Consider the following 15,915-nt stretch of genomic DNA (forward strand, 5'->3'; position numbering starts at 1 on the left):
CCATCCATCCATCCATCCATCCATCTACCTATCTAATCTTATCTATCTAAACTCTCTGTCTCTCATCTGTCTGTCTTATCTGTCTGCCTATCTGTTTATCTGTCTGTCTATCTAACTATCTGTCCATCCATCTATCTAATCTTATCTATTTAATCTGTCTATCTAATCTCAGTCTGTCTGCTTGTCTGTCTTATCTGTTTATCTACCTACCTACCTACCTACCTACCTACCTACCTATCCATCCATCCATCTGGGACCAAAGAGGACACGTCCAGGATCCTTCAGATTAAACTATGAAATGATGAACAAGAAAGTCACTTGTTCTGTTGCAGGAAAAAAAAGTGATTGCGGATTTTCTGACCAGCAGCCAAAAGCTCTCTTCAGTCTTTATGATTGGCAAAAAAGAGGACTACGCAGAAGACCTGATTCAGCAAGGGGAATTGTCTGACGCTGACCCATCAACCGCTTATCCGACAATACTAAAATTAAACATTTCCCCGGCAAGCTCAGCTCCCATTTTGGCTTCATCTCGTAATGGAGAGACACGATTCCTCAACAGAAAAAAAAATGTGCCAGTAATTCCAGGTTCCATGTCCCTTGTCAAGATAACAGCAGATGCTGGGGGGGAAAAATGCCCTTGCTTCTAAATCCCTTATATGATTAATATGTAGGCATAAAAGCCACGTCTGTTGAAGGACTTCTGCTGGATGCTCTGCAGAAAGACAACAAAGTAAGCTGCTAATGGGGAAGCCGATATATTGGGCCAATAATTACACCATGCTTCCCAGTGCGTTGATGATGTTACCTAGTCTGGTCATGGAAGGTCTTGCAAGGAAACACCGAGGACCCCCATGGTTAGACCCTCAACTAGAAATATTCTCTTCTATCCATACTTCCCAGTGTTCATATTACAAGACTACACTGCCAATAAGGCATTTTCTGTGCATGGGGGGGGGGGGTTTGCTGTGTGGGGTTGTTAACTGTTTTACATTTGGAGAGTAAGGCCCATTTTTTTTCCAACCTCAAAGAAACCTTGCCATGTGTAATTATACAGCTTTCAGCTCTCTTTAAAAGGAAGATGTCTTCCCATGTGCGCTCTCTCTCTCTCTCTCTCTCTCTCTCTCTCTCTCTCTCTCTCTCTCTCTTCCCCTCTCTCACATACACACACACAAAACACACACTTCAACCTCATTTCCATCTGGCTAATGCGGTATTAAGACTGAAACCTCCAGCTGGATCCAGAGCCACTGTCTCCTTGCAGAAAGCTTAATGAGACTCGGCGAAGACCAAACCCACAATGCACAAAGAATAGACGGTTTGGGGGGGATTGTTGTTGTGGGTGGGTGGGGCTGTTGAGGCAGGCAGGATGCCCTAGAAACCAGGAAGGACACACACACACACACACACACACACACACACACACACACACACAAACAGAGGCTATACACTTGATTTTGCTTCCTCAAAACAATTTTTTTTTAAAAAAAGAAGTCGACTTTGCTTTTTTGGCCCAACCGCAAATAGTGTGTCACCGTGAAAGCTGCTTTGGCGGCTATTCCAAGCTAGTGCCAGACTACAATTACCATCCTCCCCGACTACTGGGGTGGATGCAGATTGAACTCCAGGTCTCCGAACGGTGGGAGTTTTTTCCACCCAGGTCAGTCAACCTTTCAAAGAGAGGGGCAGCTCCGTCCATCCCCTTCCCAGACCCTCGCAGCATCCTCTCCTTGCTCATTTCCACACAATAGGCAACGACAAAACAAAAAAGAAAAATGAAAAAACAGGGGCTTCATGCAAAAAAAATAATTGATCTCCTGGCTTCGACGCCGATTTTCAAGCCAACCAAATCTTTTCGATAAGAACTGTTCATGGTGTGTCGCCGTAGCTGCTGCTCCAAGTTATACCAAGACTATCTTCGCGCCCGGAGTTCTTCGAAGAGTTGGAGGGCCTTGTAAATATACAATAAAACTAACAAAACGATCGGCTTTTTAAATAGCGTCTGCATCGAGAATGTCTGTAGAAGCTCCGTGCAACCCTGTAGCCTTGACTTAGGGTAGGAGGCTTCCAAATTCCAAAATGTGAATATGAACCATGGTGATCCCCATCGTAGCCGCCGACTCACTGCAAGTTGCTTGCAAAGGGGTTAAAAAATAGTTACACAATAGTTGAGCAGCGGTGGGTTTCACATTTTGTTGCCACCGGTTCACCTGCACGCGGACGCTCACTTCGTGCGCATGTGCACCTCCCGTGCATGCGCCCGGCCTTCCACACATCGCTTTGCTCGCTCGAGCACCTTTTGCATGTGCGCTCGGCCTCAAAACTGTGCCTAAATAGGACGCCATAGAACCAAGCCGAGATAGGCCCACTCAGGATTTCCGCTACCAGTTCGCCTGAACCGGTACGAACCGGCTGAAAAGCACTTTTGTCTCTGAGTCCTTTGGTGGTTTGTAACCTTTGCAGCAAGTTGTCACTCCTGGTAGGACATCTCAACCTGGCTAGGAAGCAGCAGGCCCACCTCGTGCTAGAGACAGGTGACCCACTTCTCGGAGTTTCACTGACCCACTTATCTGTTATGTCAGGAGTTCAGTAATGCCTGCTTCATCCTCCGCAAAAACCAGAAAGCCGGCTGACGAACATCCTGAACTCAAGCTTCCCTCCAGTGCAAGGCTAAACCTTCGTTCCTGACAGCTTCCCAAAACCACCCTGGGAACAATTACACCTCAATTTTCCTCTGAGCAATTCTTTTGTGTCGAGAAAAAATTCTTGAAAGAGCCATAGAAGCAAACGCGGGGAAGGCCGCACCCAAGAAGGCGGAGGAGAGAGTTTTTAAAATGTTATGATTTCATCTTTCATCTCCTTTTCTTTGAAGGAGAAGGTAATGCCCAGTGCAAGTTTTGGAAGGAAGGGAACTGGAGATGGAGGGAAGGGAAGGGACTAAAAATAGGCCAAGGAGCATCGTTTAAAGGGGATATTTTCTGCTTTTGTTGATGGAAAGACACCTCTCTTACATCTTTTGGCTAGAGGCCAAAAAACAAAAAGCTGATTTAAAATAAATAAATCACAGGGTGTACGGGGGAGGTAGTGAACTCGAAAGGGCTAGCCCAAACAATACGCTGAAAGCCTGCACATCTCAAGCAAACGCCACTGAGTCAGCTGCGTTTTGTGGTTGTGGTTCACACATTAGGAACTAGCCAGGCAGGGCTAAAAGAATTCTGCAAAAGTTAGCCACCTTAAAGCTCAGTCGTAGTTTTTTTCTTCCCGTTCTTCACTTGCTTTTTTACTTTTTAATTTGAAAAAGAGGAAGTTTTTCCCTCTGGCACCTCGCAGACAAATTTGTTGCCCTGTAGAAGCACTCCATGGGACTGTTTTCAGTTCTTCTAGCCAATTTGTCTCTTGCTGGGGCAACCAATGAATAAAAAATCCCCCCGGAAAATACAAGTTTCTATATTAGCAATATATCAGAGGCGCTAACGCTCAACCATCAGGCAGGCGCAGAGTGGGTTGTGGGTTCAAGCCATGGGATTCCCACCTAGAGGAGCGAGGATCTTATGTAGGCCGTCCTCGACTTACAATCACAACTGAGGCCAAAATTGTTGTTGCTAAGTAAGGCATTTGTTACGGGAGGTTTTACGACCTTTTCTCGCCGCCTTCGTTCAGTGAATCACTGCAACGGTTGTAAAGTGTGAAAAACATTCGTAAGTCACTTCCCCCCCCCCACCCAGTACCATTGTAACTTCGAACTGTTGTTAACGCGAGGACTACCTGCATTTAGCAAATTGGCGGAGGCCGCCTCCAACAGAGCAGACCATTCCAAACCAACAGTCATTTGCCACGAGCCGAACTTTCTACATTCTTGCCTTGGTTGGTAGTTTTCGCAAAAGTAGGGGAACTGGATTCCCGTGTGGTTAAAAAAGCCGAGCGCACTTCGCCAGGTGCAATGCAGATGGAGCATAAACACTTGCCATCTCTATCCGTCAAAAGATCAAAACAAATCCGCCAAAGCTTTCTGCAAGGTGATCTTGTTGTCCGTTTCCTCTCCCTCTCTCTCTCTCTCTCTCTGTCTCTCTCTCTCTGTCTCTCTGTCTCTCTCTCTCTCTCTCTCTCTCTCTTTCCTACAGCAGAAATCTAGATCAAATTAAAGGTTGGAGAGGAAGCTGTGGAGGACCAGGGCTTAACCCTGAAGGATTTCCAGGGAGAACCTTGGGGGTTACTTCAATTTGGAAAACTGACCAGGGATTCCTCTAACACAGGGGTCAGCAACCTGTGGCTCTGGAGCCGCATGTGGCTCTTTCATCCATCTGCTGCGGCTCCCTGTCACCAGTCAGCTCCACAATTGATAGGGCTTTGAGTTAGGATAGGTCGAGGAAAAAGGACGCCGCGCTAGGAGGAGACTCTATGGTGGAGGAACCGGACTTCCGGTTGGCTCTAGAATTGAACAGGGGGGCTTCTAGTTGTGGCTCTTTTGAGTGTTTAAGGTTGCCGACCCCCTGCCCTAACAGAAGATCAACAAGAGCAGATGAGTTTCCAAAAAAAAGAGGCCTTGTTATTGATTGTACCACAAAATGCACAACCCGGTCAATTCCAAGGATCAGTCGGAGATTCAACAGGTCCACTCAACGCTCCATTCCTCCAAAGCCACGAAATTATATGCCATTTGAAACAGGCCACAGACATTTCAGATAAAAAAAAATGTGAAATCTACAGGCAGTCCTCGAATTACGGCCACAACGGAGCCAGAGATTTCTGTTGTTGAGCAAAAGGGGGGGTTAAGTGAATTCTGCTCCATTCAGCGGGTCTTTCTCGCCACGCTTGTTAAAGTGAGTCACTGCAGTCGTTCAGTTAGTCACACGGCTGTTAAGTGAATCTAGCTTCCCCATTGACTTTGTTCGTCAGAAGGTCGCAAAAGTGGGGGAATCACGTGACACACACACACACCCGGGACACTGCAACCATCATAAATATGAGCCAGTTGCCAAGCGTCAGAATTTCGAACACGTGACCGTGGGGACTTTGCGATGGTCACTAACTGAATTGTCATAAGTTGAGGACTAACTGTGCTAATACAAATGCAAAGAACGATGTAGACTGGGGCTAAACGAGGCAGCCTTAAGACAAGCCAATGGATGGCCTAAGCTTGTAATATACCCTGGAGAAAAGACTGTTTCAACATTTTCTCAAGAAATCGCTTTTTGTTTGGTTACACGTGCTTGCTACTTCGACATTATTTCTCCAAAGTTGAGCGTTATTATTTGATCCTTAAAAAAAAAAAACCCACTCGCTTTGAGCTGCAATTACGTATATCAAGGTGGTCTCAAAACAATCAAGTTTTCTTAAATATGCCCCGCTTTTATGCCAGGTCAAATTTCAAGATGGGAGCGAGGGAATTAACTAAGCTACTGACTTTGATCCTGCCTAGACTTGAGAAAGCCAGCAAAGGAATTCTTGTGTTTTAGTCCTGTTGCCTGCACGTACATGCAAACTGAACGCTTTTTTTTTTTAAAAAATCCTCGTTCCTAGAAAAATCAAGCTGCCTCCGAAGAGACATGCATGCTCTTCAAATTCTGCATATATATATATATATATATATATGGACGCGGTGGCTTAGTGGGTAAGACGCTGAGCTTGTCGATCAGTTCAGCGGTTCGAATCCCTAGTGCCGTGTTAACGGAGTGAGCTCCCGTTACTTGTCCCAGCTTCTGCAAACCTAGCAGTTCGAAAGCAGGTAAAAAATGCAAGTAGAAAAATAGGGACCACCTTTGGTGGGAAGGGAACAACGTTCCATGCGCCTTTGGCGTTGAGTCATGCTGGCCAGATAACCATGGAGATGTCTTCCGACAAAGCTGGCTCTTCGGCTTTGAAACGGAGATGAGCACCGCCCCCTAGAGTCGGGAACGACTAGCACGTATGTGCGAAATTCTGGGACCCAACTCATCCCCCACCCTTGTAATTTCTTGCCACCTTACTCTGTTTCTCAGGCCAGCAACACCTCAGCATCTCTGAATGACTTAAAGATCGTTGACCCATCCTCCTCGTGCTACCTGCCTCACCCTCCCTGCTCCCTTTGGGAATATTTTAAAAATTCCCAGTGAAGTCCAAATGCACCTTCCCTTTGCTCAATCTAACTTTGCAGGCTCTCTCCCCCAGCCAAGATCAAACTCTCCCCAACCACCCACAGATTTATTTATTTATTTATTCGTGTGGAAAAAGGCATACAGCCGCCCATCTGACGCAACGTAACCTCGGGCAATAACAACCATAAAAACAGTAAAAGCATTATTGTAAGAAATCCCACACTCCTGTCAGTCCCCCCACCCCCCACCAAACACAACACCACCTCACATTTCTGCCAACAACTTTTACTGGACTTCAGTTGACCCTTGTCATCTGCTAAATCCACTAGGGTTTTTCTCAGAAATAGCTGGCCCGAATGAAGCATCGGTTGCTTGACATTCCTAGAGAAAATGTGTTCACCTTATTGTTACAAAGGGTATTTCTATGACGGCTCTCCTAGCACTTTAAGAATAAGGTGGAAACATCCTTGGCCCAAGGATTTTTAAGAGTTAGGAAAATAGGCACCGACAGGGAATATGGGTGTCTATTTTCTAGCTTTTTTTTAAATAAAATGCATCAGCATGGACCAGACTCCTGATTTGCAACAGTGGAAAGAATGTGTAAATTGAAGACGTGAATAGAAACTAGAGTTATTTTTTTTATCACCTTCCTTCCTTGCTCTAAGAAGCACTCGATCTATTGAACAAAAAATGTGAAGACGTATTTAGAAATATAAAGTAAAGGTAAAGGTTCCCCTTGCACATACGTGCTAGTCGTTCCCGACTCTAGGGGGCGATGCTCATCTCTGTTTCAAAGCCAAAGAGCCAGCGCTATCCGAAGACGTCTCCGTGGTTATGTGGCCGGCATGACTCAACCCCAAAGGTGCACAGAACGCTGTTACCTTCCCACCAAAGGTGATCCCTATTTTTCTACTTTCATTTTTTATGTGCTTTCGAACTGCTAAGTTGGCAGAAGTTGGGACAAGTAACGGGAGCTCACCCCGTTACGCAGCACTAGGGATTTGAACTGCTGAACTGCCGACCTTCCAATCGACAAGCTCAGCAACTTAGCCACTGAGCCACCACGTCCCTTATTTGGAAATATGCATAGCAGTAAAATGAAAAAGGTTAAAAAAGTTGGCTCAGCGGCTAAGACACCGAGCTTGTCGATCATTAAGATTGGCAGTTTGGCGGTTCGAATCCCTGGTGCGGGTCTCCTGCGTGAGCAGGGGGTTGGACTAGATGGCCTCCAAGGTCCCTTCCAACTCTTGTTACTGTGACTGATTATATGTTGGATATGTTGGATAAATATATATCCAACAAACGTGGATAGGTAGCAAATGCTGGACCTACCACGCTTCTATCCTGCCTAAATGGTTATCTGCAGTTGAGAATCAGGACAAGTTGAAAGGCAAAACGGGTCGCCCTAGGCAACTTACAAACCCCGAAAATAAGATCGTCTGAATGGAATCGTACGACGATCACTCAAGCTCCCCTTGAATGTTTCTACTATTGCCTGAACATCTCAACTAATTTTTTTTTAAAAAAAAGGCAAAAAGTCTTCTTTCTCCAAGTTCAGGCTCAACTTCTGGTGATTTCATGGGAGTTTTTTCCTCCTGGCAAAAGAGACAAAAAACCTTGGTTGTCTTCTTTTTTGGGGGATTGTTGGTCGACTTTTCTCAGGCTGGTTGACAACTCTTCCTACTTCAAGGCAGTCTCCCACGGGGAAAACTGCTCAGATCAAAATCTGTTTTTAAGCTTTCGGAGCTTAACCGGGATCAGTCAGTCCTGTCACCGAGGAACAAATCTCCAATTTGGAAAGCAACGGGGCAAGTCAAAGCAGGCCATATTTTGGCTCTGAAAGCTCTCCGATTTGAGGAAATTCCTAAGCCAACCGTTTTTTTTCCTCTTGCCAAAAGCCGACAAGGTCAGCTGTTTTAATGGGGGGGGGAATAATTTGAGCGGCTAACCACTTTTATCAGATAGCCTTAAAACTAACAGATTAGTAGCCACTATTCTGCACCCCATAGAATAATAGAGTTGGAAGGGACTTTGGAGGTCTTCTAGACTAACCCCCTGCTCAAGCAGGAGACCCTAGACCATCTCCGATAAAGGTCTCTCCAGTCTCTTCTTAAAAACCTCCAGTAATAGAGCACCAATAACTTTGGAAGGTAACCAGGGGTAGCATTCGCTTACTTTCCCTACCGGTTTGCAAATGTGATTGCGCGTGCGCTTCCGCTCATGCGCCTAGACTCAAAAATGTGCCTAAATAGGACGGCACAGAGCCGGGCCAGGCGCAGGCGCTTTGCTTGCGTGCGTGCCTTCCGCACATGTGCCCGGCCTCAAAATAGCATGGCATAGAGCTGGGGCAGGTGGACAGGCTCACCCGCGATTTTCGCTACCGGTTCGCCAGGACCGGCTGAATATAGTTTGACTCCCTCGTCTTTGTAGGAGCTCCTCAAACCGAACTGAATGCTTTTTTTTTTTTCATTTCAGCTGTTTGCCTTAGCACTTCCCCTCTCTCCGGAAACCCAATATTTTTCTAGGATGCTTAATTTTTTATTTTTATTTTTACTTTTAAGCAGCTTAACTGTTTGACCAGGGCTTGGATCGGATCTGGCGATCCAAGGAAGAGCCTCCATTGATAAAAAATAAAAGGGAAAGAAAAAGAAAAGAAAGAAAAGCTTCCATGTTTGGGAAAGCCGAGATGCAAAACTTGCATCCTGCTCAGCATATTCTCATTCCTGCCACCACGCCAGTATTAATATTCAACAGTCTTGACACAATGCTAGCAACAAAGACCGGGCAACCTCAGTTCCCAGCAATTGCATTCATCTTTCTAAATACCACCTAGCTCAGCCTCTCCGCTTCATTCAAGGATGGGTGGGCGGGGAGGGGGGGATTCAAGGGGATGGAGGGAGAGGTTAGAAATGCAACTTTCTATTTCAAGAAAGACCCGATAAGGTTTTAGAGCCAATCTCTGCCCTTGGCTTGGGATCAGACACCCAACCAAAATGAGCTGGAGGAGCCAAGGGAAAAAAAAACTACATTTAAACCTCGCCAACATTAAATCAACACGGTAAGAAAGAGTTGAGTTAAGATTATTCCCACCCCCTGTTAAGAATTCCTCCTCAACGTTAAAAATTTGCAAATTGGTTGGCCATTTTAAAAGTGTTCACAAGCTGGGTGGAAGCTTATTTAGAGAAGGGGCACTGCGACATCAGGCGTCTTTTTTTAAATACAGTAGTGGCCAAAATTTTAGGAAACCTTTTGGGAAAAGTGTATTTTTGATGGCTAAGAACGCCACTTTTTTGGGGGGGAGTTTCAAGATAATCCTATTCCACTGCTGGAATGGCCTGGGAAGAGCCCAGACCTTCACCTAATTGAAAATCTATGGAGCCGACTAAAGAAACTTGTTAGTCAGAAGCGACCCAGCAATAAAACCCAGTTAATAGAAGCCATCCTTCAATCTTGGATTCACATGATAATGGCTGCAGAACTCAAAGACTTGGTTTACTCCATGGGAAGACGTTGTAAGGCCGGAATTCATACTAAAGGTTACCCAACTAAGGATTCACTGACATGGTGAACATTTTTGCATATCTCGTTTTTTTTCTACGTGTTTCACTTTTCTTCTTTATACCGTCACTGCCATTCTAACAGCAAACCCTTCATCAAAGTTATTGCATCACGTCCTCGATTGAATTATCTTTCCATTGAGATACAATTTTACGGTACTATCCCCCCCCCCCAAAAAAAAAAGTGGTATTACTAGCTGGTTTTAGAAAATACGCTTTTCCCAAAAGGTTTCCACAATTTTCGCCACCACTATAAACCTGTAGTTTAGGAGATTGTGTGAAGCAAGCCACTTGCAGATATACAGTCCTACACAAACCTTAAGGATCTTTGAGGATACTGTGACCTCCCTTGAATTATTTCCCCAGGACAGCAACAATTACCACACACTCCCGTTGCTGTGCCTTTCATCAGAGGTACCCACGCATGAAGACGGATCACACCCAGAGACCTTTCGGTTTCTGGAACTCAAAAAATTGCCTCTGGGGTTCAGGTGCAAAGCATCTGTACACCGTATTCCGTTTTTGCTATTGCGAACCGTAGAGAGCGCCGCTTAAATGCATATGTGGGTCATTTATTCTTTTTAAGAAATACCAGACAAGAGCAAAAAAAAAAAAAAAAAGGGCAGAATAATGTAATGATAAAGGATGCTCTAGATAAGCACGTTTGCAAATCAAGGCGAGAGGTTCCCGTAGAGGCCTTTTTTCCAGGAGCCTGTCTGGTTGGTTGTTAACGGTTTAAGGTGCTGGCCTGGAAACTAGGAGACGGTGAATTCTAGCCCTGCTTTAGGCATGGAAGTCAGTTGGGTGGCTTTGGGCCGGTCAACTCTCTCTCTCAACCCCACACGGTTGTTGTTATGGAGAAAATCGGAGGAGGAAAGGCTATTACGTATGTTCGCCACCGTCTTATGAAGCGGAGGCGGTATACATATTCATATCTTCCCTTCAATTTTTCTTTGCCTGGTCACCATCTTGGATCCGTTTTAGAAGTATTTCCACTTTGCCACGCAGTCATTGGACCAATATACGAGGAAATTGCTCCTCGTTAAGTCCAGCAGAGGAACCAATTTGGGCTTCTGGAGAATGCCTCTAACTAACCGTCTCATGCCAAGATGCTCATGGAATCCGTAGCCAGCGATTCACCTGGGACTTTCCAAAGGAGGAACCTGCAAACTGGATGGCAGGCCAGTCTTCAAAGATCAACCCGAGTGAATTTGTATCGGCGGAGGTTGGCTGGGGACGATGACAACTGTAGTCCTGTAGAGTTTGTTTGTTTTTTTGCAGCTGTAACTTGTAAGTTGAGGATTCCACCTGTGCTTTTGGAGCGCATGTATTAGGGAAGGGGGCAGCAACATACCAATAAATGTTAGCCGGAGCATCTGGGAGACAAACCAACTCTTTGCAAAGGGAGAACTCATCCATAAAGAAAGAGTTCTTGGAAAGATTATGCCATATATTATCTCCTCCCACAATAAATGGTAGTTTTGGTTCTAAGCTTGATTTAAAAAAAAAAAAAGAGTAACAAACCCCAATCCTGCATGAAGAGGTGGTCAGCTACAGCTTCTTCCACCTTCAAAACCGATGTTGGATCAATAAATTTAAAGCAAGTACTTGCAGTGTAGGAACTAAAAGAACCCATTCGCAAGGCCAAGTTATCCCCTTGGCTGTGGTGTTTGCAAAGAACAATTAGGCAACCGGGCAATAAATCACTCATGCTGGTTAGGAATCTAATGTTGCTGGTTTTCTATGAGAGGGGTGGGAAATAGGAGGTCCAAATCTCTCTCTCTTTCCCCCAACCCCCCCCAATCCTCAAGAATTTCCTCAAGCCACGATGACTGCAAAATGAAGGCACGGCTTCCCACCATTGTTAAGCAGGAAACCCATAAAGACTGCAGCATAAACCAATTTTTGTTTTTTTAAAAAAAAGAAAAGAACTGAAGCTTTTGTAAGAAAACAGAAACCCAGAAATCTCCGAAGATCTTTTTTTTTTTTAAGCATCGTCTTTTTCTTTTGGAGCAAATCTTGCCAAGGAAAGACGACTGCTTCAATGCAGGAAGTCATCTTAGAGAACACCTGTGTGGACACACACACACACACACACACACACAGGTAATGCTTAAGGTGTGCCTGAGAAAGAGGGGGAAGACAAAAGTCTCTGTGCCCTCCCCCCACCTACTCCTTCATTTCCCATTCTTATTTAAGCCTCTAGGCTGGGGGGGGGGGGAAAGACAAGCGATGGGCAGCTGTTTGACAGTTTGAGCAGAAGCCTTGGATTTTATTTAGACAAGTTGAAGAAGCCAAACTTCTTGGCTCTCTTGCGCATAGGCCAACAAATCCATCCTTCTTCAATGTATACTTCCAATTATGTAATATTCACTTGGCTTTGAAGATTCCCCTTTTTCCCCCCACTTTTTTTGTGCATCCAAATTATCCTGAGGTTACATTCTGGGATATTCTGGCTACTTTCTTCATATAATGACAATCAAAGTTTCATCTTTCTTTCTATCTATCTATCTATCTATCTATCTATCTATCTATCTATCTATCTATCTATCTATCTATCTATCTATCTATCTATCTATCTATCTATCTATCTGTCTGTCTTGACTTTGTCTGTCTTATCTTTCTATCTTTCTTTCTTTCTTTCTGTCTGTCTTGACTTTGTCTGTTTTGTCTTTCTTTCTTGTCTTTCTGTCTTTCTTTCTTTCCCCCCTCCCCTCTCTCTCCCTCTTCCCCTCCTTCCCTCCCTCTCCCTCATTTGGCCTTTTTCGGAATGCACTCGTACATTCCAAGTTTTAGGTGCACCTGAGAATTGGAAGGTTTTTTAAAAAGTCTTTTTTTTTTAATTGCTATGTAGCAATCTACCCAAAATGGGATGAAGAGAACTTCATTGTTCAAACTTAAAAAGCACTGAAACATTGACAATTACATCAAAAATGAGAATTGATATCCGTTGCATTTGAAGAGGAGCTACCAGGTTGGGAAATCAGCAAGGATAATGATTTGTTTATAGTAAGCCAGAAAATCTGGTTTTGGGTACTACGCGCCATCTGACCTGTGGGTTTCCTTCCCCTCCCCTCCCCCCCCACCCGCTTCAGTTCCTTTTGTGGGAATCAAAATATGCTCTGGAAGAGTCAGGCTGAGCTTCTGCTCTGGAATTTGGTCCTGACTTAGCAGATTCTGAGAACCTGGCTTGGTCCAACAAACCGCACTAAAATTAATCACAGCTTAAGGAAGGAAGGAACCCAGATCGCGAAACTCTCCCATCTGCCAATTCGACTTCTACTGGAAAAAGGAACCTGCAATGGCCTGATTTTCCCTTGAGCTTTTTAAAGCTTTTTTTTTTTCTCAACCTTCTCAGGATGAGACGGAGCATTAATGGCTGCAAGAGAGAGAGAAAGGAGGGAGGGGGTGGGGAATCAAATTATCAAGCAAGTTTTTGAAGAATTTCCTTCCCTCTTCTCATTTCCCTTTCCTTCTTAGATGGCCTCCTTGAGAACTCCTCCAAACGGCCGCCCCCCCTCCCCAAATTACTACTGGAGCTCTTTTAAACAGGATCCCTTCGCCCAAATGTCATAAAGGGAGATGGAATACAAGCCTGTCATTCTTTTGGCCAGACTGTCTGTCTGCTGGTTGAGCGTTTCCTGCTCTCGGTTGCTGCAGACGCCACTCTCTCTGCATTGGTTAAATTATTTAAAATCCATAGCTGTGCAACTGTGCTGGGAGGGGAGGGGGGAGAGGGGGGGAAGAGGGAAAGGAGTTGCTGGCAGAACGGATGGAGAGAGAGAGAGAGAGAGAGAGAGAGAGAGAGAGAGAGAGAGAGAGAGAGAGAGAGAGAGAGAGAGAGAGAATCTCTTCCCTTTTTTTGCTCTTCCACTCTTCGCTTTTCTTTTCTTTCTTTTTTTTAAATTTTATTTTATCCACATGTTCCCTCAAGCCCGCTGCTCGCCGAACAAGTCAACTTCGTTCAGACTAAAAGCTTTCCTTTTCTTTTTAATTATTGGCATACCTATCCAAATGCAGGGAAAGTTAATGGAGGTTTTAGCATAAGGGGGAGAGGGGGAAGAGGGAAAGGAGTTGCTGGCAGAACGGATGGAGAGAGAGAGAGAGAGAGAGAGAGGGAGGGAGGGAGGGAGGGAGGGAGAGAGAGAGAGAGAGAGAGAATCTCTTCCCTTTTTTTGCTCTTCCACTCTTCGCTTTTCTTTTCTTTCTTTTTTTTAAATTTTATTTTATCCACATGTTCCCTCAAGCCCGCTGCTCGCCGAACAAGTCAACTTCGTTCAGACTAAAAGCTTTTCTTTTTTTTTTAATTATTGGCATACCTATCCAAATGCAGGGAAAGTTAATGGAGGTTTTAGCATAAGGGGGAGAGGGGGGGGAGTTGACAGATGATGACGTGTTCAGGAGTTGTGGTAAAAGTTATTTGAGCGGCTCAAATCCACAGTTCACAAGTTTCAACTTCGCGCACGTTTCCCCCGGGAGAAACATAGAACGACAGGGATGGGAGGAACCTAAGAGGTCTTCTAGTCCAACCCCCAACCCCCACCCAGCTCAAGTAGGAGACTCTATTGTCACATCGATCAAAAGGAGCCCCTTCCCCTTGATTTGGAATAATACTCAGCAAGGCGTGGAGCAAAATAAAAGAATTTTGTGAATCCTGCCATCTGCTCTAGAAGACCAGGGTGAGGTCAGGTCACACACAATTAAACCTGTCCTGGGAAAAAACATTTGAATAAAGACGGTATTTACATTTTTTTTTCCCTACAGCATGGAGATATTAGGCATACAAAACATTTTTCTCTTCTCCACCATCTGTCCCTTGCCTAGTACTACTACTACTATTATTATTATTATTATAAACTTGTATTCATTAAACATGAAACTCAGTCAACTGAACATTTAAAAATGTATGACAAATACCATTGACTGGCGCTGATGGTTGATATGAGTTGCTGCCTAGGTATGAACCAAATACTACTACTACTACTACTACTACTACTACTACTACTACTACTACTATTATTATTATTATTATTATTATTATTATTAATTAGATTTCTATACCGCCCTTCTCCCGAAGGACTCAGGGCGGTGTACAGCCAAGATAAAAACAAACAATACAATATACAATTAAAACAAGAATTAAAAAAACTTATTACACAATTGGCCTAAGACTTTAAAAACGTTTAAAATTCTAAAAAACCCATTAAAATTCATAATATAAATTTAAAAACCAACAAAATTTAAGCCAGCCCCGCGCGAATAAATAAATGTGTTTTCAGTTCGCGGCGGAAGGTCTGAAGGTCAGATATTTGGCGCAAACCAGGGGGAAGTTCGTTCCAGAGGGTGGGAGCCCCCACAGAGAAGGATCTTCCCCTGGGGGCCGCCAGCCGACATTGTTTGGCGGATGGCACCCTGAGAAGTCCCTCTCTGTGTGGGCGTACGGGTCGGTGGGAGGCATGAGGTAACAGTAGGCGGTCCCGTAAGTACCCAGGCCCTAAGCCATGGAGCGCTTTAAAGGTAGTAACCAGAACCTTGAAGTGCACCCAAAAGACCACAGGCAGCCAGTGCAGTCTGCGCAGGAGTGGTGTTACATGGGAGCTACGTGAAGCTCCCTCTATCACCCGCGCAGCTGCATTCTGGACTAGCTGAAGCCTCCGGGTGCACCTCAAGGGGAGCCCCATGTAGAGAGCATTGCAGTAATCCAAGCGATTATCATTATTATTATACACAAAATGACAGTATACACAGCAAACGAGATAACTATGCTGAATTTTGTAATCACTAGTCAAACACTTCGACTATTATTATTATTATTATTATTATTATTATTATTATTATTATTATTAACTTTTATTCATTAAACATGACACTCAGTCAAGTGAACATGTAAAAATGTATGACAAATACCATTGACTGGCTCTGATGGTTGATACGGGTTGCTGCCAGCATCCCAGGTATCAACCAAGTATCGTCTTAAAATATACGATGTTCCGAGTAGCGCAGTTTTTTGAAGTTCCGCTGATGTTATTGCGGGAAACTGCAATTTCTTGAAGTGTTTTGTAAAATTCTTGGACATGGTACCAAGTGCCCCGATGACAATGGGTATCACTATGACATGTTTCATCTATTATTATTATTATTATTATTATTATTATTATTATTATTAACTTTTATTCATTAAACATGAAACTCAAGTCAACTGAACATTTAAAAATGTATCACAAATACCATTGACTGGCTCTGATGGTTGATACGGGTTGCTGCCAGCATCCCAGGTATCAACCAAG

At 44.3% G+C, this 15,915-nt stretch overlaps 1 protein-coding gene across 1 annotated transcript in view; it reads right to left on the reverse strand.

Annotated features, from left to right (window-relative positions):
- SKI (SKI proto-oncogene) overlaps positions 1–15,915 on the reverse strand; it is a 132,083-nt gene that overhangs the window by 90,150 nt on the left and 26,018 nt on the right. The window lies entirely within an intron of this gene.

The sequence above is a fragment of the Ahaetulla prasina genome, chromosome 18 (assembly GCF_028640845.1).
Source record: "Ahaetulla prasina isolate Xishuangbanna chromosome 18, ASM2864084v1, whole genome shotgun sequence".
Classification (NCBI taxonomy): Eukaryota; Metazoa; Chordata; class Lepidosauria; order Squamata; family Colubridae; genus Ahaetulla; species Ahaetulla prasina.